The 26504-nt window shown below is 41.8% G+C and overlaps 1 long non-coding RNA gene across 1 annotated transcript; it reads right to left on the reverse strand.

Moving 5' to 3' along the window:
* Positions 1 to 1327: 1327 nt before the first annotated feature.
* On the reverse strand, positions 1328 to 26201 carry LOC137676963 (uncharacterized). Its single transcript, XR_011050194.1, has 3 exons — positions 26142 to 26201; positions 7553 to 7739; positions 1328 to 4283 (listed from the first exon to the last, which is right to left on the reverse strand). It is a non-coding gene; the product is annotated as an uncharacterized lncRNA (long non-coding RNA).
* Between the last annotated feature and the right edge of the window lie 303 nt (positions 26202 to 26504).

A 26504-nucleotide genomic window follows, 5' to 3' on the forward strand; every position in this document is an offset into this window, starting at 1 on the left:
GATTATTTCAGTTTCTTTGGCACAGCTGAGAGATCAGTAAACTCTATTGGGGAAGCAGAGGGCAAAGATGAGCAGCTGAAGTTGCTGGGGGGCTGTAAGATACTAAATGAAGTCTGCTGTTTACAGATAAGTGTTAACCAGCCTGGTCATCCCAAAGGGCTGGTGGCTATAGATGCACTGAGCATTTTTGCTTTCAGTTCTGTTTTCAGTGGTTGTTGCTTCCGTAGAGCAAGGCTCTTCTACACCAATTAAGTACACCTATTTATTAGTCACCTAATAAATATTTACCTATTTATTTGTCACCTAATAAATATTCACGTATTTATTTGTTATTGTAATTCTTTAAATAAGATATTCTGTTCACAGAAAACTAATTAAATAAATTTTGCTTTTTTTTTTTTTTCTTCTCTGGGTAAATTTTCTGATGATCAATAAAGACAGCAGGTAGTCTTTCCTGTGTAAGTCCATGAATATGTTTTCTTTCTTTTACTCATTTGTATATTGGACAACCTTGTAGAAACTTGGTATCTCAGACATCTACCTCTCTGCCAGTTTTGCTTAAAATTGGTCGCTGGCATTTAAAAGTTATTGGGTGGCAGGGTGGAGTAGACAGACATGAACATGCTATCCTCATTTTCTGAGGAAACCTGACTATAGTGTCTTTAATAACCACAAGCAATCTGAGTTTGCACTGTATTTTTAGACACTATTATGTTTGAAGTGCTGCAATGTAACCCAGTTTTATAGTGCATCTGAGGACTGGTTCTAAGTTCACAGGGAAGAAGTAGAGGATGAGCAGGGATCCGTAGAATTGAAGAGTATTTAACTGCAGGCTGCAGTACTCCAGTACGTCGGTGTCTTTGGAAGCCTGTTGGTTTCAGTGGGGTTTCCACTGAGCATAGCAGACTGATGAAACTGCAGAGCTGGGACTGTAATTGTTACAAGCACATGCACAAGGAGAGAAGACATGTGTGATTCATGCTCTTTTTTTTTTTTAAAAAAAAGCCTTAGTTGATTCAAGGAGCATATCAAGGGGAAATGAAATGTAAAAACAGTAAAGAGACTGGGCTAGTACTTCAGAGATGTGGAATGGAATCTGAGGTTAGACAGCAACAGGCTGAGGAGTGTCTGTGCTTTTCCTCTGCACTTTCTCAGTAGGGAATGAACACAAGATCTGGAAGACTGAATGGATCCCAAGCACACACAGTTGACATTTTCGGTTCCTTAAAGACATCTAACAAGGCAGAAAGAAAGTATTACGTGGATGGCATAAATCAGTTGCCAAGATGAAGCAACTTCCTTTAGATTAATTAATCCCCCAAAGAAAATCTTTATTCAGAAGGGTACAGTGAAAATAGCCACACTTAAATTATTATTAAAGCCAAGTAAATTGCAGGCTCCCTGGCCAGACAGCATATTTTAGTGACCTTGTCTCTTAGAACCTCATAACCACACCCCATGATTACCCAAAGAGCTTCCTACCATTTCCCCCTCCCCAAACAAACATGGTATGCCCCCTCTGCCGCCTGAATGGCAAACCCTGGTGTCAGTGATGGAAACACATCCGCATGCACTGGCAGAACACACGGTTCCTTATGTTCTCAGGGGATGGTAGGACACCAACAGAAGGTGTTTTATGAGGTGTGTTATTCCCTGTTAGTCTGTGGGGAGGTTTCTGGGAGATAAGAGCTTTCTTAGTGGAAGAAAGAACAAAGGAGCAGAGAGGAAATAGTGACTTATTATCACTGAGTAATATTCTGTGGCAACTGTGGTCTGGTCAACATATGGGGATGTTACCCCAGTAAACTAGGGGTGAATTGATACCAAACTGGGAATTCCACACTGGTGTCTCTTGACAACATTTTTAGAGTATGTTAAAGGCCCGTCCATTAATTTTTGAAAGAAGTTTATCACAGTTAGCAAGAACTATGATTTTCACGTTATTTGGAAACCAGGTGATGTTTTACTTACTGCATTCCAAGCTAAGCTAAATTACTAAGTTAACTGAAACTGACTTAAATTACAAGTAAATGTTTTCACTGTGGTTGTAAGCAGTTCAGCTGATCCTCTATGTGAGTAGTGGAACATATCCTTTAAGTATGAGTAGTGTATATCCTTTGCAGACAAGCCTGAATCTTTACATGCAGTAGCTTACTCTCTAGGTAAATAGCATAAGGTATCTCAGCTGAAGGGCTTGCCTACAAGGAGGTGTTGTGACTGAGTAAGGTAGGATGATAATTTCATACTACAAGTAGCTGCTCACATTAGTTTCCTATAGTGAGAGGTTGTGAAGATTTTGCAGTTTGGAAAAGGAATAAACTTCTATCAGGGAGTCACTTGCTGCACTGTAAATTCCTGACCTAGGTTATATATGGTCTTCTGTATGGTGACTGTATGTCCAGATTTTGCCAGATGTATCTGGCCAGACATAGTCTCTTTTATCCTGGCCGCTTTGTATAGATTGATTTTTAAGGACATCCTTTATATATCACAGGGGTATTCAGGCATCTATTAGATGTGGAAGGTAGGAAACCCCTGACAGCCTAAAAATCCTGTGTGTCACCATAGAGTACTTGAATTATGGGCTTTGGACAAGCTGACTTGATGTATGTTTGTTGGCTGAGGAGAATTTCAAAATGGGAGAAGATTATACAAGAGCCCTGTGTGAGCTAGACACTGAGAATGCTGGTACTGATGTTGACATACATAAGTAATTAGGGATGAGAACTAACCAAAACAGGATGTTTACCTGATGTAACTTCAACAAAACTGACAGGCCAAAACTTCTTCGAACAATAGCAAGGACAGTTTGTGAATGGATGCACATGCCAGATGCATGATTAGTGTAAGTATGTGAACTAGCTACAAAGCAAACTGTGGACACAGCACATATAACATACGCATATTATTTTGTACAGGGCATTGTGGTTTAGGCTGCCAGCCTCACTGTGTGTTACTGTTTGATTAGTGTTTCAGTGTTTGCTATGTTGTTTGAATACAAGAAAATCTGAATGATTCTGGTACTGAGTCAAGTCTGTGGCTTTAGTATTTAAGCCCCTAGAAGGTGTTAAAAACATATTGGGAGGAAGTGCCAGCATATGCCATATGCAGAAATGTTCTTGTCTACTGGCTGGCTATAAAACTCCTCATGGTCTTTTGTTGATTTGTCTTTTTGCTTCACATCTGTGTGGGAATTCTGAGGTCTGGAGTGCTGCTGACTCTGGGTTTGGAGACTTCGAACTGATGGAGGAGACTCCACCAGTCTCCTGTTCTGGTGAGAACTGCTGCTCCCAAATAGATTGCTCCAGGGTCTTTAGTTTTATCAGCTCTGGCTCTTTGGTCTGTAGCAATTGCAATGAGATATCAGAGGGGGGGAAAGGCTGAAGCAAGTAAGGGCCCTTGTACATTCTGTTTTGAGCAGGGAGTGGGGCCTGATCATTAGCTGCTGCTTTCTCAGACCATCGTCCGTCACTGCACACACAGTTTGCCAGGGCAGGACATGGTAGAGCTGTCCTGGATTAGAAGCGAGGTATTCAGCAAATGAATCATTTTTTTGAGCATGAAGGAATATGGACTATTCAAGCAGGAGAATTTCTTACGCTTCTAGGACCGCTTTCCTGAAGGTCTCCAGATCTTTTACCACTACAGCCCAAACATTCAAGTAGTTCTGGTCTTCTGCTAAATAAAGTTGTCCTTAAAAATATCTTCCGTTGTTCTCCTTGACTTTCTTCTGGGCAGGCTTCCTCACAATTATGCACTGTAGTCTCCCGCCTCTTACCTGTCTGGTTTCCTGCAACTGCATTCTCTCAGTCGTGTAAGTACGTGCTATTAAAAGGTCTTTTAGTGCAAAACTTCTGATTATGTTAGAGCTTCTTTGTACATATATAGAGAGGGTGCAACTCAGATGCGGAGAGGGGCCTCAGACAGGATCATTAGTTTGCCTGTGCAAGATAGCTATGACAGCAGTGCCAGACAGTGATTTCCTCAGAAGTTTTCTTATGTTAAGCATTCAAGCCATCCTGCCTCTCTGCTGCTTCCTGGGGGAAATAAAATCCAGGATCCCAGCATAGCTCCAGCTGATAACATGACAAGGCAGCATAGCACACAGTCCAGGTACCGAGTTTGCTAGTTAGATGCTCTCTCTCCTGGAAGTGGACCAAGCCCAACTGCACAGCAGCATTTTTTCAGAGAGGTGACATCAGGCTTCCAAGATCTCAAGAGGGCAGAGTGCATCCACATGAGCAGGCTGATGAATCAGGAAGAGGTGTGGTACAGGAAGGCACCTGCTAATGTATTATGAATCAAAGTCAGATCCACACAAACATAACCACTGTACATTTGTCTGAGGTTAAATTACTGTCAGAGCATCTTAGTCACTTATCTTGCATCATTATAATAAATTACACATTGAAGACACAGATCCTTCTACATGCCTTGCTTTATTAGACTAAACTGCCTGTGTGTACAAGCTCTAAAAGGGATGTTTTCTAGAGAAGCACTTTGTCAGCACTGAATATGAACATGGCAGAATAATTGAAATGGCCCAGAAAGACCTAGTAGGAGTCTCTATGTGATGTCTGAGGCACAGAACCCTCGCAAGTGTCATATGTTGGAGACTTCTTTAATAATCAAAGAGGTGAGGTCTACGCAGAGAGGTAATTTTTTTCTTTTTTTTTTTCTTTTAAATTTTTTTCTTAATTAAACCTGGCAATATTACGGGGAAAGATGGCAAAAACTTTTCCTCCCTGCTGAAGCCTTGTCTTCGGCAGCAGGTGGTGCTCTGCTCTCACTGAATCAGCCTTTGGCTCTCATTCCTGGGGACATCACCCTCAAAAGTGGAACTACGGGGGTGATGGAAACACCAATTAGTCTCGTCTGCACCTTTCGTTAGCTGATTAGAAACCGCCCCAGGATTTCACGCGCAGTTTCTTTGCTGAGTTCCTCCGTGCTGTGCATATACGGCAAAATAAATATTACTGCAGTTTGATACTGAAGAAATCCATGCAAATCAGATGACTACTTCAGGATTACTTGCATTGTGAGTAGTTAACATTCAAATATACTGATTACAGATTGCAGGATAACAGTTAATTGTGTAATTGTTGCAGCTTCTGAGACAGGGCAAAATTCACTGCACAGGGCTAAGCTCTTTAAGGATACTAAGAGAATTTTACAGTAGCAAAAAAGCTAAAAAGCTATGCTTAGAGAGGCAAGAAGCAAAACTGTTATTTCTCAGGATCTGAGTGGATCTTGTTTTGTTCCTGCCTCCCTCCTTGCTGTCACTGGAAATGTTAAACCTAGGATGAAGTCAGCTGCCGGGGCCTTAGAAGAGTCTTGATCTCTTTCGCCTAATGATTTTACTCTGTAGTAAGTCCCCACTAAAAAAAACACACACAGTGGTTTCAATTGGAGTCCCAGTTCTCTAGAGAGGGTTATGCTGGATCTGTTGTGATGAAGTGTCCAATTTGTGGACAGCACAATTTAGTAGAAGAGGATGACAGGCCTACAGGTAGAACTTCAGGTCAGACTTTTGAGAAACTTAAGGACTGGACTAACAGAAAACTCATGAACTTCAATGACAAGAAGTATGCGGGTGTAGAACAGCCCTGTGCATCAGTACAGGCTGGTAACTTCTTTGGTGCAGCACTAGAACAAGCTATCTGGAGAGGCCATAGTGTTTCATCCACAGAGGCTTCTGAGCTTGGCCAGATAAAGCTGTGGCTCACCTCATCTGATGTTGGTGTTAGCCTGCTCTGCGCAGAAGTCATCCTTTCCTGCCAATGCTCTTTGATCAATGCTGCTGTGGCTTAGTGCCACCTGCAGTAGATCTATGCTATACACTACAGTTTAATTAAGTATATGCACTGATTAATGAGGTAAATGTGTGTGACATCAAAGTTATTAGGTACAGTACCCTAATGATATTGTCTTTTGTCCTCCTTGGATACTCTTAACTAGGTTCAGCTGCTCTATGCCACCTGGCCATGCTGTGCCTCTCCCTGCTGCAGCCAGAGAGAGACCCTGCAGCTGCTTTGTGACTGTGCCTTGGTGTGCTGGAGTAGGTAGAGTGCAGGAAAACCTGACCTGGACATGGAGCAGAGCTACCGCTGCATTTATGTGGTCCTGGAAGTGGAGTAAATCTTGTAGGGAGAGCAGAAGAGAAGAAAAAGAGTGCACGTATCACTCAGTGCTCCAGGTTTTCCATTGAGGTAAAGTCCTCAAAGTTGAGTTCTGGCTAAAGACCAGTCAGATCACCTAGCAAGAAAGAGGTTAGCAAAAGGTGAAAGGCAGAGATGCTCTGAAAATGTTTGGGATGCTTGTGTTACGGTATCTATTTGGTATCTGTATGTCCAAAAGCTCACATAGTGTTGTTCACCGCTAATGTGTTCTAGTGTGTTGCTAAACTAAATCTGGTGCATTGTTCACTGCTGGCAAATCGTTATTGATTTTCCGTTATTTTAAAACAGGACTGTGATCCCAAAAAGCAGCAAGTTGTATGCAGGGTAGTCTGTTAAGAAGAAAATAATAAAAACCTTTTTTTTGCAATGTCAAATACAGACTCCTTAATGCAGGATGGAGTGGATGGGGGAAATGGAAGAAGGAGATATGAATTAGCCTCCTTAGGCTCATTTCATTTTTATCACAAACTTTGATTACAGAAGAGGCATGCTTTATGGAGCAGTAAAGGAGTCAGTGGATACAAACTCTTCCACTGGTCCTTATAAAATGAAACAAGAACACGTGTTAGAATTACAGCACGTATGCAAACAGGACCCAGAGTACATACAAGGCAGACACACTTTCTAGTCTGGAAAATCAAGCATAGATGTATATCCTTTTTTCCTTGGATTTCATGAGAACTGCAAAAGGAATACCCTATGTTTTAGACAATAATATAGGTAACAGTATATTGAAAAATCCTCAGAGGGGCAAACTTTGAGGATACTGTTTTGTTTTTAACACCACTTGTCTTTCTCTTGGAGAGCTTGCAGATGCTTTCAATAAAAATTGATAGTGGGATACAGGTGAATGCATTACTCTAAAGACTGAGGATGAAGCCAGTTCCATCTGCCATATAACTTGCAGCTGTTCTGATGTAGCTTGGGGTTGTTCCCTCTCTGTCACTTGGTTAACACGGTTTTGGCTAGCATGTTATATTTGGAGAGCTGTGTCTCCTTTGTAAAGTATTTGGAGACCTCCTAACATAAACACTACTGTTAGTGTTTATAGTCCTTATGTTCTTAGCTTTGGGAAAAAAATCCACTTTGAGCATAAAGGTGTGAGTCTTGTGATGTTTGTCATGAGCTGCTTGTTTTGAATTCTCTTATTACTATGTGTTTATATTGCTGTAGCCAGTCAAGTTTAATTTCATTCTGTTAGATATGCTACAGACATATTCTAAGTGACAGATTTGATCCCTAGAGGTGTCAGGATATTTAGCAGTGCAGAGAAGCTGAGTTGTTTTTACTTTCAATAGCAGGAGTCATGCAGAGTCTCAAGATTAATTTAACAGGGCTTCTTTGCGGGATCCAAAAAGGAAAAATTCACTTACGTTGCCAACACAGAAACATTGCCGAGAATGTACAGGATATTTTTCTTTCAGCACTGCACAAGTGCATTGTCTCTCCCTTCTCGGTGGTGTTTGTACACAGGATATTTCTGTGTGCTCCATCCTCTTTGAGCAAGCCATTGTAGAAGCAGAATCAGATGTGCTCTCTGTCCAGATTGCTTTCCATTTACTGTAAGAGAACAAAAAGTTTGGAAGAGAAAGGTGAGGGAATGCATTAGTGATTAGGCTGATACATACAGTGAGAAATATTAATTACCTCCTTAGTCTGATCGCAGCTATCTCAATCATTATACACAAACATTTTGAGAGGGGACGTAAGAACTCTCCTAGCTTTGGCCACAGACAACGCTGAGAAGCTGTTCAGCTGGCTATTCGCTTCCACCAAGGGGTCTTGTGTTTACCAAGGATAATCTGTGCTGTGCTACTCAATCTGTAATTCTAGATGTCCTGGTCTTGTAGTCTGCAGTACACTAAACCACAAGTTTTCTGACTGGTTTAAGGGGCCTGCTGAAACACTAATCAATGAGGCAGTCGCAGGAGCTGTCTTAGAGAAGAGGGCTAATGGCTACAGCAGGACACGCCTTAACTGAGAAGTAGGGTATGTTATTGACGATCACCCCAACTTGGTTTCTGAGGAACCATCAGTGATGGTGGAGTAACCATCATATTTTTCATGGACAGCATGACGAATATCTTCCTATTTTTTGAGTCCTGTCTAAGCCTTGGGTCATGTTTATGGTCTACGTTGAGTTTCATGTAAGTACAAGTCATGGGGTCATGGTATTCACAGGACTGAAATTAATTTTACCCTCCTAGCCATTATGTATCTCAAACAATTTGGAAATGTTTTCTAGGTTTTTAGAGGATATAGTGTAAACCTGTTTTAAATGTTGGTGTTCAGTATATCGGAAGAGAGGTAGTTAAATAAATCATTTAACTGGGAATGCGACCTTAAATCATAGACTGTAGCCTCCAGGTTTCTCTGACAGACTATTAGGACTGCCTCCCTCCACCTGAACATTGAGATATTTGGGGTTTTTTTTAAGTGGCTGTGCTCAGGACTTACTAAAAAAGAAAGTACGGTGTGAGAAATAGTATGTAATTTGAAACAGGACCCACAATGAATTGACGGGAGGAACTTCTAGGTTTTCAGTGCCAGCATAGGAAATGTTACAGGACAGAAAAGAGCCTGGGGTTAATGTTACTTCTCAGAAACAGAAGTTATGAGATCACATTATGATGCCCTTTTGAATGAGATTGTAAAGTAAATTTACTATAGTAATTCTAAGTTTTTTTCAGGGATAAAATCAGAAATGTCACACTGATACACCAAATATTCTAAAAATCAGTGTGTTTTCATTTGGTAATCTTCACATCTCTGTATAGCTTGTACTTCACTAAATCAAATCCTGCGTTTAATAAAATGTACTTTCATTACAAGGAAAACCAGCAGCTACTGTCCAACCCTTACGTTAATGCCTACTTTCTAGTGGCATTCTTACAATCGCTTCATTTCTACCTTGCTGTGCTCAAACTAAACCTAGCCCTGTCTCTTCTGACATCTTGGTGAAACACCATTTTTATGACATAACGTCTGCTGGATTTCCTTCCCTTTATGCGCTCACCTACATGCCTTTTCATCGCCTCCTCTATCTCTTACTATTGCACTAGAAACCTCGCTTTTGTGGGGGACGCAAACAAGCTTTTTGGATGTCGTATGGCTTCTTGAGAACTGTTGCTTTCATTTCAAATGATGTTTGAAAACGCATTTCTGTGGCTTACAGCGAAAAAAACCCAAGAAAACTCTCACAGTCCAATCCAAATTGGAGGAATTAAAGGATATTAGTTTTCAATGTCTTCGGAATTTTTAGCTAACTGCTTGATATGTTTTTGGATATGGTTATAGTTACCAGCAACTTTTGTACTAATGGTTTCCATTTCATTTCCATTAGTTGCTTGCTCTGTTTTTTGTAAATATTACTTGCAATTATATGCCATTTACTGCTGGAAGGATAAGTAAGTGCGTATTTAAAATGCAGTCAACTGAAATTTTAGTCTCAAATTGAATTTTTAAGTGCATCTCTTTAAACATGATAGCACTGATGATTCAGTCACATGACTTGCCACTAACTATATCACAAACATTTCCTGCAGCTTAACTCGTTCTCCCTGTCCCTTGCCCTCTTGAAATAAATGGACTTCCAGCAACAGTTTTGACAATACTCTTGTCTACAAGTAATAAAAGATCTGGAAATTAGGCTAGATGGATAAAACAGTTCCATGTAATAATACGTATCTGGCATTCATACAGCCTCTGTATAATGCATGTTTTTTATGGACCAGATGTGGTATTTATGTGTTATGAGGAACAGAGGCATGTTCAGTCATGCTTTTTATTGCATTTAAATGTAAGGTATATTTTAATAACTCTCAAAGGGAATTGTATCCTATTGATTAGAAACTGCCAGTGTGTTAAGACATAAACCTGAAAAAGCAAATGAATCTGTCATAAAACCGTAGATGTAATTTAAGTTGACATTAAGCTGTATACTTATTGTGAGCTGGCATCAAAAAAAAAAAGAAAAAGAAAAAGGCAACTAATAAATTTATACTTATTCCTCCAGTGAAGGTGATCTATGAATCCTTTGATCTAGGAGTTGTTTATTTCTTCTCTAGGACTGTGTTCTGGTACATTTACACGTCTATGAAATAATTATTCTTTTATATTTATTCTTCAGCCTTTCACATTTTCTCATTAAGACAACAGCTTTGCTAGAAGTCAGCTGCACGGTCTCCATTTTTACAGTCTTGCTCAGCATTTTCAAGTAAGGTGATTTGAACATCTATTGGGTGGAAAAGGGATTCCACTGAACCCTGTCCACCTTGCTTTTGCCATTGTTACTTTCCAAACAGCCCTGAAAAGCACATAACTGAGCGTCCTCTCCTCTACACCTTTTCTTTGTCTAAGGTTTTTACTATTTTCAGCCTGAATCATCACTGCTTTTTCAAAAATGGCACTCATGAGTTACTTTCATTTACCATTCCCATTTCTGTTGAGCCCATTGAGCTGTCTACACGAGATGATCCTACGATATTCTGCATTTGCTATAATCTTTCTGTGCTGTGTCCTTTTCCATGATTATTACCTATAGAAGAGCTGACAATGTAACATCTCTCTTACAGCTGCTTTAGCTTTTTTTTTTACTCTGCCATATCTCCTCAAACAAATAAATCCTCTACATGTGTATTTACAAATATATGTTATAGGTTGTTTTAAAGCAAGTGCACTGAGGCCAGCCGTGACAGGTGTCAGTCAGTATCAGAATACAACCATAGTGCAGGGATGCTGGCTTAGCAGCTATGAAATCTTTTTTTTTAACTTTGTAAGAGGACTCCAACTAATGCAATAATTTGCTTAATTGTCTTCTGCAGTATTGAAGGCTAGAAATCTTGAAGTCATTCTTGAGCTTGAACTGATTTTTAAGCCTGCTACCCTCCTTACAGTTTGCATGTGTGTCACTGACCTCTCACAATCTCTACACACTGCCAGGCTTCTTCCTTGCTTCAGCTCCAGATCTGCTGAAATTCTTATTCATTCCTGAATCATTTTCTGTCTCAACTATTTCATCTCTTTCTTTTATAGTTCTTCTAAATCCCTATAATCTCAAGCTTCAGGAGACCCAGAATACTGTGCTTAGATGACTTTTTCATGTATGTTTTTCATCCATCCCTCCAGCCAGGCATCTTTGAATTCAGGTTCAACATCAGGCATCTGCTTTTCAGAACTCTCACTGGATTTGTATCTCCTTTCCTGATTTTGAGGCAAAAGGAAACCATGGCTTAGAGAAAAAGGCCTGACATTCAAGTCCAAGATTTAAACAGTGTTTCTGTCAACCCCTTGATTGTAGTAGTAAGTAAAATGTCACATATGCATTTACTCATAATCTGTAGCCCTGACAGAGAGGGACTAAGGCATTAGTAGGTCTCAGCCTTAATGTGTAATTTAGATATGAGCGACAACATGAAGTGGTTCCATTAGGAAAAAAAAATTCATTCTAAGCCAAAATATTAGAGTGCTCTTAAAGCCCAAATTGGAACCTTTTTTTTTCTGGAAAAAATAAGAAATTCGTCCCCCCTACTCGTTTTCAAGTAGACTCAACCTGCTTGTGCCTGACATCTTTATTGGCCAGTGAGGTTATCCCAACATGCAAGACACAAAGCAGGCACCACAGGAAACTAGCATGGTCAAACAGAGACCATCTGACTGAGCTCAAACACAAGAAGGAAGTGTATGGGAGGTGAAAGACAGGATATACGACCAAGGAGGGGTATAGAAGCATCACTTGGGCATGCAGGAATGGAATTAGCAAGACCATAGTTCGGCTAGTATTGAAGAAGATAAGGCATATGGAGTGCAACAAGAAGGGCTTCTGCAGGTATGCTGGCAGCAAAAGGAAGACCAGGGAAAATATGGACCTGCTGCTGAATCAGGCAGGTGATCTACTAATGAAGGGCATGGAAGAGGCTGAGGACCCAATGCTTTATTTATTTCAGTCTTTACTAGCAGAATCTCTTGCTAAGCCTTCCAGTTCTGCCAGTTCTGTTCAATCTTTTTATCAATGATCTCAATGCAGGAGTTGAATGCACCATTAGTAAGTTTGCTGATGATACTAAACTGGGAGGTGCTGTTGACTCTCTTGAGGGATGAGAGGCCTTGCAGAGGGATCTAGATAGATTGGGGCACTGGGCAATGATTAATGGGATTAAATTTAGCAAGAACAAATGCTGCATTCTGCACCTGGGAAAGGGTAATGCTGGGCACAAGTATAAACTGGGAGAGGAGCGGCTGGAGAGCAGCCCTGCAGAAAGGGCTCTGGGGGTGCTGGTTGACGGGAGGCTCAACAGGAGTCAGCAGTGTGCCCTGGCAGCCAAGAGGGCAAACTGCACCCTGGGGTACATCAAACGGCATGATCAGCCAGTCAAGAGAGGTGATTGTCCTGCTGTATTCAGTGTTGGGGTGGCCTCACCTTGAGTACTGTGTGCAGTTCTGGGCTCCACAGTTTAAGAAGGATGTGAAGGTCCTTGAATGCGTCCAGAGGAGGGCAACAAAGCTGGTGACAGGGCTGGAAGGCATGTCCTATGAGGAGCGGCTAAGGACTCTGGGCTTGTCTAGTTTGGAGAAAAGGAGGCTGAGGTGCAACCTCATTGCTCTCTGCAGCTTCCTGGGGAGGGGAAGGGGAGAGGGAGATGCTGAGCTCTTCTCCTTGGTGTCCAGTGATAGGATGCATGGGAATGGTTCAAAGCTGCGCCAGGGGAGGTTCAGACTGGACATGAAGAAGCATTTCTTTACTGAGAGGGTGGTCAAACACTGGAATGGGCTTCCTGGAGAGGTGGTCGATGCCCCAAGCTTATTAGTGTTTAAGGGGAATTTGGACAATGCCCTTAATAACATGCTTTAACTTCTGATCAGCCCTGAGGTGGTCAGGCAATTGGACTAGATGATCATTGTAGGTCCCTTCCAACTGAAATAATCTAGTCTGTTCTGTTCTGTTCTATTCTAATAAGGTTTCTCTGACTACTGCTGAAGTTTGGAGGAGAGAGATACTACCCACAGTAGAGGAGGATCAAATTAGGAAATACTTAAGCTGGACATGTACAAACCCATGGAACCTTGCAACCATGGAACAAGCAGGAACAAGTTCAACAACAAGAAGTGTGAACTCCTGCACTTGAGGCAGAAAAACCTCATGCACTGGCACAAGCTGGACACTGACTGTTGAGAGACCAGCTTTGCAGAAAAGGACTGGGTCTCTTGGTGGACAGCAGGCTGAACCTGAGTCAGCAGTGTGACCTTGCAGCAATGAAGGCAAACAGCATCCTGGGTGGTATAAGCAAGATCATCATCAGTGGGTTGAGGGAAGTTAATATCCTCCATTCTTGGAGATTTACAGAATTTGCATGGAGATTTTCAAAAGGGCCATGAGCAACCTTATTTAACTGCAAAAGTAACCCTCCTTTGAGCAACAGGTTGGACTAGAGACCTCCAAAGACCTTTTCCAGCCAATATTCTATTATTTTGGCCCAATAAAGAAGACAATCTGATATACTTTAGTCAGTTGAGGAATCTCAGCTCTCAGAATTAATTTAATCACTTAATGGGGAAGTGCAGAGTAAATTCTATAGAATTTATGGAGTTTATATTTAGAAATGCTGTGTATATAAGAAAGACTTCAGATTTGGAATATTTTTAACTTTCTGTGTATTCATAAAATGAATGAACAATCAATCCTTTAATACATAATCAGTGTGGTTATTGACACACACACCTCCTCAAGCCCCTAATCTTTACAGTGAATATTTAATTTATTGTTATAATTTTATTTAGAAGTACAGTGTGGAGCCTCAGAGTTGTGATCTGAAAGCTATGACTATGGAGAGTCTCAAAGAATGATTTGAGTAAGCACTGTTTCATAACCCAAAGAGCTACCACAACACAACTAAAAGGCATTTGTAAGCAGTATTGGTCAGAATACTGAGTAAGACATGTCAAAAAGAATTTCAAGATTTATTGTGAAATATTTTTGAGAAAAGCTTTTTTTGAGTGATAAAGAAAACATTACAAAATATCAAATTTAAAAAAAAAAAACCATTTAAAGTGAAATGTGGATTTTAAGAGCTGCAGAATGGTTTTGATTGCAGTTAAACAGTAATATTTTCTTTGTATAGACCCCAGTAACAGATGTTGCTTTCTTTTTTGGCAGTCTGTAAGTAATCTCTTTTGTTCAGTGAGCTCTAAAGCTTGTGTATTGTATTTGCAGTTTAATTTGTCAGAAGAAGTGGACAGATCATGTTATTTAACTCCTGCTTCTTGTGGTCATTAGTTACTCGTATTACCTGGTATGCTTTGTGTAAATGTTCTTCATAGTACTGCTATGAATAAATGGTATCAGAAATAGACACTACTGACCTATAATGCCTTTTATTATTATCATTTTCAACACTATGTTTGGTCAGCTGAAGAGTGCTTAGAAAGCCAGTTTCTTTCCAGTCAATTGTGTGGATAGAGGCAATGTGCAGTCAAATGGGACCCCGTGCTTAGAACTGCCTCTGCCGATGCTGATAGTGCAAAATGGCTTTAGAGCAAACTCCTGAGTGGAGGAGACTTGTGCTACTCGCATTTCATGTTCCTGAAGTAGCACACACGTATTGCCATTTTTCTGCATTCCCTTCCCGAGGGCTACTGAATGTAAACACTGTAAAAAGAAGCCTGAGGTGGCTTTTTGCCTTGGCTGTAGCTGGAACGGGAGAAGGGGAAACAAAGAGAGGAAGACTGTTTAAAGCCCTATCTGTCTGCTGCTTTCAGTTCTGCCAAGAGCTGCTGTGCCAAGGTGCCTATTTTAAGAAGATTGCCTAATATTATCAGCCATATGTTTTGTCATACGTAGATTTATTATTTTTTAAAAATAATCAGACAAGAAGACACCTCAGTCAGAAATACATCTCTCCAGGCAAAGAGTCTGAAGTAATAACTACATATTTTTATAAAGCCCAAGCTGATTTCCTGATGAAAAATGAGATTTGGATTTTTTTATTATCTTATGTTTTCTTGACACTTCATATTAGTTGTGCAGAATGATACACATAGAATCTACCAATGTCTAGTTTACAGTCTTTGCTATTCAGAAGGAAACCGGAAAATACTTAGGTCCTGGAAGAGGGGAAAAAAGTCAGAAAATAGGCTTGCAGACAGGAGTTTGATACTATATGTGGCATAGATGGCATAATGTTTTAGTTTATCAGTTCAGAAGTCACAATGGTTTGAGGTCAAAATGGTTTGAAGTAGTTTACAGTTGTGTCTTCCAACAAAAGAAACACATAGAGAATTCGGTGGTTTGCTGAAGGCGCCCGATTCTGTTGCCGGTAAAGGCTAAGGGTAACTTGTCTCCACTGAAAGCATGATTGGATGCCTAATAAAATTACTGTGTAATACAGCATGATTGGCAGTTCCTGCCAGGGAAGCCAAGGAATAAAATAGCAGAGGCTTTGACGTTCACTGGCAAAACTCCCATTGACTTTACAGGAGCTGAGTTTTAACAAATAACGTCGAGAAAATGTGCTTCAAAAACTTTGAGTTAATCTGACGGTTCACATCAGGGTAGAGTGGACAACTATGCCAGCAGGCATTAACAGGTCAGACCTATCTTTTAATGGTTGTGGGATTCACTGAAGTAAGTGGATCAGATAGGAGGTGTGGTACCAAAACCTATCGCGGTGGAATCTGTGCAATCCTTCCAAAATCAGTCCATTACCAGGGTGTGACTGTATATTTTGGCTGTGCAATTGGCAGGCTTCCCTCTCTGCAGCTCCTTTTACCTTTATGGACAAATACTGCTAAACTAGAAGGGCAGCTAAGAGAAATGTATGTTGTTAACAGTTAGGACACAGCCTGAATGCACTATGCCAAGATGGAGCGAGACAAGAATGTGCAAAGAGAAATAAATATATGCAGAAAACAAGAAAGGAAAAAATACCATTGTCATGAGTTCCTTAAGAATGTGTTTATCTATAAAGAATAAGTAATTGTGCCATAAGGAATAATAAAAGGGGGAGGAGGGATGTATTTAAAGAGGGAAGGGTGGAGTTAGTTTTACATTAGTGAGCATAGGTAATATAAATGCATGTCTGTTTCACTTAAACATAATTGCCTAGCTCTGTAATAATTAATGAGACAAAACCACGTCTCCGATCATCTGTCTACTGTCTTCCACAAAGCCAGAATTCTCCCGATCCCTTTTCAGTTGTCTGATGTTCGTTCATGATAAGGGATTGCCTAAACAGTGAGTTTAACATCACTTCTCACGAGCTTTGGGCGGTTTCTTGCCTTGCCTGGTGCCATGTGCTTTTCTTCCAGCCAGAGACAGGGAGGGTGTTCGTGTCCCACCCTGCCTGCAGAGGGGTTGACTCGGGTCAGGTATCCCCCACCTCACTGCGAGGGAGAGCGGGGAGAGACAGCTGCAGAACTCAGCCCAGGCTTTATGACTGTTTAAAAAGAGGCGTCTAAAGCATTACACCTAGCAAGCAAATGGTTGAATGTGATGGTAATTCCACGGTAGTAGTTGTGGTGCTGTAACACTAGAAGAAGAATGAAGGTTTGAAGGGATTTCCTCTTCTTACAGACCTTGTTGTAGTAATAAATTATTAAAGGATCTTTTTCTTTTGGTCCCTTAAACCAATGGACTGGATTTTTTTAATCTTATTTCTAATACAGGAGTATATTGGAGTATGCTGAAAGATTAAGACTATTTAGGATATACTAAAAGGAAAAATTTGACAAGTTAAGGAGTCTAAAGATTAGTCCTTGTTTAAATTTACTCTGAAGATCATGAACAAAATTTTATGCTTTATATTTGGATGGGAGCCCTGTGTTTTAAATGTATTTTCATTTCTATAGTTTGTTTATTGAGATGCATTAGCATGAAAAAGCTAAACCACATCACATTACTTAATGCATGTCTTAGAAGTTCACACATTAATGTTATTTGGTAGGAAATAAGATGTAGGAACTCCAGAGAATTTAAAACTCTCTTGCTCTCTGACAACACAGCTCTCTTGCAGAAAAACGTCTTCACCAGACCTGCTTAGAGAAGCAACATAAGATAATTTTATTTATTGATTTTATAAAAACCATATGGAGGGAAGCTGCTGTGTCAATTGTAGAGGAGAATTCTGTGTTGTTTCTTGTTTTTTAAAATCTTTTCTTTTCTTTTGATCTGCCTGTGATCTGAAAATCAATGGCACCTGATGAAACCACTTATGATTTTCGTCAGATATTTTGTACCTCAAAGATTTCTCCTTATTTAACATACTGGAATCTCAAAGGCCCCCAGCAGAAGGAAAGCTTCTTGAAATGTATTTAAGCTGAAGAGAACAGACGGTCTTTCCAAAGTATCTTAGTCATAGCAGCTCGGGTAATCCTCTAGGCAAATTTTAGAACTTTGTTTGCATATGCACGCAGCTTTCATTTGCATGAAAATCTGGCAGTTGTATTAACACTTGTTGAGGTTTTTAGGTATTTTCAATCTTCATATGAACAAGGAACATGTAAAATTTCCTTGAGAAATTTTTGAAGTCAGATTTCCAAATCTGATGAATGTTCATACAATTAGTCATCCATAAATTTCATTTTTATGTTTCTATCTATCTGAGAAAATGAGACTACATACATACAAACACAAGTTCTGGCTGGGCTTGTGCATACCATAGGCTGGGCTTGTGTGTGTGTGTGTGCCATAAGTGTACTGGCTTTTCACACAAGCTACCAAGCACTTAGAGATATCTGCTTAGATATTTTGGTGAACTATCCCTTTTGAACTACAAAATCCATTTATGTGTGCTTGACAACTGCTGTGTGAGGACCACTGTCTTAAGGCTGCCAGCCCCTGCCCCCATCTGTTTATTGTGATATGACAAAGCTTGCAAGTATTTTTCTACCCAGAAGACTTGTGATATGTGCAGTTTATCGCAATAAGGAATGAATTTCAAAGATGTCTAGAGAGTGTACTAGTGGGAATCCTCTGATCTTTTTGCCAGCACAGGATATGATTGCTTCCACAGCTGAATGTGCATTACTCCTGTAAGGAAAACCTGATGTTTCTTCCAATCAATTATTTGGATATGCTGAGTCACAAGGCTTTGTTATTCTATTTGAGCAAAATTCTAAGTTTACATACACATGAAAGTAGATTCTGAAAAGGAAATTGCCTGTTAACTAAAGCCTTAAATACATTTATTTAAGAAAGCCCAAGTGATCAGTTAGCTATCTTCCAACTATGCACTTCAAATTCTTTCCAATTTAATGTATTACCTCTTTTACATCTTAACGCACGACCTGTTACAAAAGACAGAAGCTGTCTTTTGTATTTCCAAAGTACTTTAAGCCAAAATATACACATGTTGACACGCCAAGCGGCTCCTTCTTCAGGTAGGAAAGTAAAAACATGTTCAGACATGTCCTGGAGGTTGGGAAAATCACCAGAAAATGTTTAGCTCAAATAAAGCATCAACAGTTTCATTTTTACTACTTTCAGCAGCAATCAGATCTCTAATTAAATTCCATTAGCCTAAATTAAAGCAGAGCTTTGAAGATGCAAATCAATAACCACAGTAAATGCCACATTTACTGTATCAAGAAAGTTTGGAAGCTTTGCCCACACTACACGTTCTTCCAAGTTTAAGCCCTTCTACTTAACTTGGGCTTAACTAAATAGTCCAAATTAACATTTAGAGCAGAGAGGTAATTGGCCTTTTTGGAACACGGTTCACCTGGGAAATTTGGTTTCCCCTCACTGTTGAACATGACACTTGTAAGGTTTTGCCTATTATGATGTGACATTTCTTCACTCATAAACTGCTTTTTCTTTTAAAAAAGGTTTTGCTGCAGATCTAAATGCACCAGCACTCCACCAACAGTGAACAGATCTTCTACAAAGCCTTGCTCATAAAAAAGAGGAAAAAAAATTCAAACCAACACCATGAAAGATTTAAACCTTTGTATAATACACAGGCTCTGTGTCAGGATCCAATTCACTGGTTTCCTTTGTACACAAGAACAATAAAGTCTCAAATAAAGGCTTCAAGACAGCACATAAACAAAGGCTTCAAGACAGCACATAAACAAGTCTTTTAAAACAAGCAAATGTTTTTTTTAAGTCCTTCTCATTAAACAGACATAGGCTGAGGCTACTGAGGCTACTTGTGCATATAAGAATGCCTGGGAAACAACCCCTGCTGTAGGCAGCATGTTCAAAAGTTAGATCTAAACCACAGAAATACCAACTCCATAGGACACATTTCATTCTTTTAAAACGTCTGGAATCAGATTACTTAGTCCTCACAATCATCAAGCTTCACAGAATAAGACTAGGTAACTGAGATTCTATTTTAACCTTCTCATGTTCTGCCAAGAGCCTTCAAAAGTGTTCCTTTCTTAAGTGTTCTTAAGTATCTGTAAAAATGCTATTTAAGAACATCCAGAATTAATGTGGCCTCAAAACTACGAATAATGCAGTTCCAGATGTTTGTGGTGAATTGTTCAGCAGGAGAATTAATAAAGCCATACTTACACAAACAAGCTTGCTTTAAAATGCTTGTCTGGATCTGTCCTAAACCCATAAAAATCAGGAAATTCTGTACTCTCTGTCTCTTTAAAGCAGTGGTCTCCAACAAACCATGTTAAGCTTCCAAATTTCTCAGGCATTCTTATTATCAAACTTTCTGAATTGGAAACAATATAAACTTTACAGTTTACTTTGGTTCTGTGGACCACTTCCCATGACCTCACGGCCTGCAGTTTGGAAACTAGTCCTCTAAGGTGTATGTATATGATAATGGAAAGCATGACTACAAGACGTCTGCTGACTGCCACTTTAATTTGCTACAGTGGGTGATAGCAGCATTGAGACACAGACTTTTGGCAGTTGAGCAGCCTGGACTTACATCCAAGGTCCTGATCTACATATATATCCATAAGCACAGATCAGCTCAATGTCCCCTGGGCACTGAAAAACAGAAGAAGCAAACAAAGTTTTTCTCTCATGTTTGCTCTTATCCACCTGAAGAAATCTGAAGCACTCTCCTAAGTATGTGACGCAGCCAGGGCATTTCAGCTCCTATGCATTACCTTCTCTTTTCTGGCATATCTCAGCGTACGGCTTGACTCTTCAGCAGGCCTGAAGAGGTGAAGAACTAGTTCCCTTCTGACTTGAGAGCACCGTAGCATCTAAGTGAGGGGAACAGTGTAACAAGTCCCCAAGTTAAAATGTAATTTTTTTTTGGCAGCATACATGCCTGTGTTTTCAGACTTGAGTGACTCAAAGTTGCACCACCAAAAAAGTATGTGTATTCCCATCTCATGTCAAAAATCCTTGTCCTTAAATACATTGAATAAAAGTCCTTAAATAGCCCTTAAGTATTAAAAGCCCTTAAATACCTTGTATTTAAATGTGTATTGCTACTCACGAATGTAAAAATAGCTACTTAGATATGTATTCCTATCCTTACAAAGCCAAAGCTATTTGTTTGCATGAATACATTTTTGTCTTTCTGCTTTCAATACTAACATAAAAGATGAAGACAAGCAAAAATGTCCATCATTTAGGGGTCTCCCTAGATTGCACACTGTCCTGTGTTTAACTTACCTAGTCCCTTCTTAAAGACTAAACATTTTAATGAATAATATAAGGTACAGCCCTATTCTCTGAGGCTTATCAGCATTGGCGGGTTCCAAGCTTAGGTCTGTAGGGGCTGGAAGGGGTCAGGAGGAACTAGCCCATGGTCTCTGCAGAACTGGAAGATGTGGGGAACTCACAAGTCCTTAGGAAAAGTTTTTGTTATAGCATGGAGGCTCTTCAGTACAGAGCGGGAAAACTTGAAATAAGAAGCCAGCTTAGCTGTCACCACTGGGGGCCACTGCTACTTAGCAAGAGAGAAGCAAAGGGAAGTTGCTGCAAGGTCTGGAGTCTGCATTGACTGGAGATAGCTCCTGGGGAGAAGCAAGGAACTGCCCCTGTGTGGAGTCACCGTCGAGAGATGGGAATACCCAGCAAAGATACAGACAGAGAATTGAAATCACCTGACAATGAACATACGAATGAGATGGTAAGACTTTTGCTGCATGTCATCATGAGTGATGGCAGAAGTGGCACCAACCACTCTTTGCAGCCATACTTCCAGTCCTATGCTGGTCCACATATCTGTAGGAAGCAGCTTGGATACCAGTAATAACTGGGACCCCTTGCTAATCAAACCTAGTCAAAAGGGGGTAATCATCACTGTTGTCTTCATTGACCAGGAATGACCTCTCTTGCTAAGAGGGAGAACAAGCAATATGGAATAGGCAAAAAATTAAGTCAGGTAGCAGAGACTTTTTTGGGAGTAATTAGAGAGCAAGACAAACTGGAAAATTATTAAGATGGACAGAGGAATTAGGTACAAAAGAGAAGTGGATGTCTTCTTATAGTCTAAGACATATATTTTTCTCAACACTGCTTTTCTGTATAAGCACATACAGCTGGAATAATGCAGAATTGTGAATTCTGGACTAGATGCAATAGTCAGGCTTTTCCAAGGGTTTCCCCTAAGGCTTAAGAAATCTCAGGTGAAAATCTTTCTCACTCCAGACATTATCCACATCTATAACATTATTTTACAGCCAAACTGACCCTTCTGAAAATCTTTCATACAAAACATATTCAGCCTTAAATAGACACGAAGGCCTGAATTTTCCTTTCTCTTACACATAAGACGATGGCATAACTCATTGACTTCAAACAGGCTAGGGTTCATATACTTTACAAGTAACAAGGGACTCACACCTCACAACCATTTGTCACACTGATGCAATATAAATGTTTTGGAGAGGAGCAGTTACATGTCATATACATGAACATTTGCCCCTTAGTGCTGCTAGTTTTCAGACAGCAGCACATACTTTCTTTTCAGTCTCAGCTGCCATGCCATGCAGGAATGACACCTTAGGGCCAGCCTGACTGAATGTAATCCTTTTGAAAAATAAACATACGTAGAGGTGAGAAAAGGAGAGCAGGGCAAAGAGGGATTTCTCCCCACAGAACTAGTGGGCAAGCTGGTGTAATTGTTGCTAAGAATTATTGACTGTTTACCTCCCACCAAACACTTTAAATACGTGTCTGGCACTAAACAAGCATTGTACCACGTTGGGCTGTATCAACCCCAACCTCTGTTTGCAGGCCAGGCTGGAGAAGCCCATCAGAGGCAAATGAGAAGAAAAGCAGGTGTGGGTCACTAAGGGGTGTTCCTGGCCCCATCCCCCTGTGAGAGCTCTGGCACTGGTATGGCTATTGTACAGTGTTAATTAGATCGTTCTAATTAATTCATTCAAAGTGTAAATTAGGAAAGAATGAAGATAAATTACACTAATACATTTAACCCCATGCTGTTTATTTAGCAGTTGAACAAAATAACGTGGTTAAAAGGAGTCTAACAAGGCAAAAGCCCAAGACACAGCTGTTTAATAGCATTAAAAATGAGATCTCAGCCTGTGCTGCGGGCACATACTGCTTGTTTGCATTTAAAAGGGTTGCCAAGATAGCTGTACTGGCAAACCCTGCTAGTGTAGATGCAGCTGATACTAGCAAAACAAAAAATGTATTTCCATCTCCTCAATGAAATAACCTGCACTGGTAAATGGATTATTTTGCTGGTATAGCTCTGCCAGCATTAGAACTCTTGCTGGTGTTGCTAGGGTAGTCTGAAAGGTGTTTTAGCTACATAGGTATGCCTGCAAAACATTTAAGTGTCAATAAAGCCATATTATAAAGTCTGCTATACATCCAAGGATCCAAGAACTTGTCTCAACACAGAAGCCAAACCAATTTAAATGAAGTGCAAGGTGAAACTCATTTAGTTAAAACAGCAGTGCTTCTCTGCATAGCAAGCTGCATTTGAGTTGAACAAAGAAGTTTTTGCTATCCCAATTTTTTCGGAGTCAAATGTGGCACTTACAATTCCAGAGGTGAAAACTGAAAAAATTTGGGGTTCTATATGCTTTCTGTTTTTGAAGGCCACGCTTCCATTCCACATAATCATTCTTTCAGACTTCCTATTAAAAAAAAACCAAACAACAAAGCCAACCCTAAGAGATTATCAATTTCACATGACTCTAGCAGCTGGGGCTTTGAGAAAAGGGCCAATTATCTTGTGATTTGTGATAAAATCATGATATTTAGCAACACTTCAAAGATCCTATCTATCCCTGCATACAAATACTAGGAGAAACATGTTTAAACTAGTTCAGCGGGCATGTTAAACTATGTCCTGGTATAGACTAGGCCAGCTTTGTGTTTAGCAGTGTCAAAATACAGACTGGCCCACCTACAAAACTGGCTTAACTGGAACCGTGTTTAAATATGACAGTTCTTAGACCAACATAAACCAGGCCAAAGATTTGCTTTGGAACAGGTTGATTTCTTGAGTGTTTTTTCCACACTAGCCACACAAGCATTTTGACTCTAAATGTGTCATAAGCTGTATTCAGCCAGAGCTACCTAGCTTTAACTCCGGTGCAGAAAGGAGCAGAGGGACTTTGGATGCTCTTTGTCACCGCCTGTGAGCTTGTTCAAGAGAACTGCTGTTGTGGTTTGTAGGCATTCCCGATATGGAATTACAGGCAGAGGACTATGGAATTACTTTTTTTTCTCCTTCTGTCTTTGCTCCCACCAGTAGCACTGCTTTACACAGTGCATATGCGCTGAGTTACATGCACACAGAAGGGGCTGTCTGGCTGTGTAGTTGTTTTCCCAACAGATGATGTATAGCTTCATCCAGTCATTCTGCCCTGATTAACTTCAACAGGTTGCCTGTTTTATGGAGGACAAGGAAGATCAGTACTTCATCTGGCCACTCTTCTACAGGATTATTGCCTCATTGTGTTCATGCAGAGTATTGCCAAAATCTGAGTGCTGTGGGCAGCTGTGTAAGCCCTGTATGTTGTCCTCTCTACAGACATCATTTTTCACTGACCATTCCTCACAGCCATGCTCAAAATCAGTTTTACAGTTCAGATGTTGCTGAGCAATAGATGAGGTAACATTATTCTACCATTTCTGTTTTTCATTCACCATGATAATTCTGCCTGTTTGAAGTCTGTCCTGACACTGTATGAAGTGATGCGTCCCTGTGTTTTTAGTTGCATAGGATGATATAATCTGATTTTCTAATACCAGGCTATGGAAGATTCACCATAAACGAATTAGCTCTAAGTGGACAGGACTGGGTGGAATCCCTGCAGGGTTATTTTGGGAGAAAATGGGAGAAAACAGGATCAAGGCATTTCATGGGAAATGTTACGATGAAAGGAAAAACGTGGACTCATAACATGGACAATCTAATGTTGAACAAAGGTTGAACATTCACAGTCTAATCCAAAATCGTCTAGAGATACATGACTCAAGTATTCATGAGTACCCCTTGCATAAGGTCATTTACAATTTCCAACAGCTTCTCACACCTAAACAGCTTTGAAACATACTTTATTACCTACAGATGTGCAGCATTTTTAGACCTTGCAATCTGCAATACTTCATGTTGTAATCAAACAATATTGTAAAAAGAAATAATCTGTGAAACAAATCACTCTTTCATCTGCTCCCTGTTCAGCCATACTCTCCAGGTTTGCATATGCCCCCGGGCTCTCTGGAATGTCAGATGTGTCCTGCTGTACAGTAAGTGTGTGCTTATCTGCAGACGACTGAGTCCAGCAACAGGAATACAGGTAACCCTCTGCACGGTTAGCAAACTGCTTGCAGAACTTTTTTTAACAGGAGAATTTTGGGTGACATTTCATTATGAGCAATGAACAAATTCTCCAAACTATTGTATGCAGCTAGGAGTTTCCTGCTGGTGGGAGTAAAATAATCGTTATCTTCCTTGAAGCCTCTTTAGACTAATACCATTACCATTGCTTTAAATGCTATTAGCAAATGGTAAATTAGCAATACGTACTATGTTTAGTATGGTATCCTGTATTTTTCTGGTAGAGAGCTGCACAAAACCATTTTGTAAACACTGCTGTTACGTCTAGAAGAAGTTTATTTTTGAAATTAGCCTTTTGCACAAGTGCGTTTTTCTCATACTTCGTTAATTGGTAAATAATTAAAGCCAGGCTTAGCTTTGTGCTGCTGTAGCACTCCAGTGTGCAGCTATGAAGCAGTAGCTGGCAGCGCCCCGCGGCCGCGGGGAGGAGCAACGCCCAGCCGCGGAGCCCCGGGCCGCCTCGGGCCCTCCCGGCCGCTCCTCGGGGCGCTGCGGGGCGGCTCCCCAGCGGCTGCTTTGCTCGGCTCCTCGCCGGGCCCGGCCGCCGCAGCTGCCGCGGCCGGCTGCGCACGCCATGCGGGCCAGCGCAGCCCCCGGCGCCCGCAGCCCCCGGGGACCTCCGAGCGGAGCGACGCGCACCCTCCGCGTGGTTTAACACTCTCCGCGCGGCTCTTACCCCTCCCCCTCCCCCCCCCTCCCCGTGCAGTTATTCCGGTGTCTGCAAAGCGGAGCGCGCCCCGTCGTTCACTCCGAGGGCTGCGGGCGCTGACAGCCCGCTGACCCGGGCATCACCCGTCTCGCCCCCGGAATGCCGTCCCGCCGTCAGCGCCCGCCTTGCAGAAACGCGCAGCTCGGCGCTGGCTCGCACAGCGGGAGGCTGCCCAGCTAACCCGGCGGGGCCACCAGCCCAGCGCGGCGCGGGACGCCCGCTGCGCGGCCCGCGGGCAGGGCAGGCCGTCCGCCCTGCACCCCTCGGCGGGACGGCGCGGGTGCACCTTCGCACCTCTCCTGCCGCCGGCCAGGACTGCAGCTCCTGCGAGAGCGCTGCCCGCCTTCCCCCATCCCTCCCCCGTCTGTCACTCACCCGCTTTGCATAAACGCTCCCCCCGCCCCCCAGCCCATATACCCCTTCCCCGCGCCGCCGCCGGGGCAGAGCTGCGGCCGGCAGTGCCAGCAGCAGCAGGCGTTTTCTTCTTCGTTTCCTTCCGTCCCTCTTTCCTACCTTCCGCCCTCCTTCCGCGGCCTGCCTCCCGCCAGCGGCAGCACCTCCGCCCAGCGCTGCGCGGCTCCCGGCAGCGCAGCCTGCCCGGCCGCTCCGCCGCAGGACCGCCGCACCGAGCCCCGCCGAGCCGGCAGCCGCGCTCACTTCCCATGCACGGCGCTGCGCTGTCGGTGGAGGCACACGGACGTCCGCGCTTGCCCGGGAGCCGCTGCTGTAAGTGCGTGCCCGCCGACTTGTTGCAGCGCCGGCTGCGGTGGGGAGGCGGCGGGTTGGCAGCGCGGGTCCGCGGAGGGGCGGGGGGCGGCCGCACTTGCCGTGCGCATGGCGGCCAGGCGGCGGCGGCGGGGGCCGAGCTGGTAGCCA

Source organism: Nyctibius grandis, chromosome Z (assembly GCF_013368605.1).
Source record: "Nyctibius grandis isolate bNycGra1 chromosome Z, bNycGra1.pri, whole genome shotgun sequence".
NCBI lineage: Eukaryota > Metazoa > Chordata > Aves > Nyctibiiformes > Nyctibiidae > Nyctibius > Nyctibius grandis.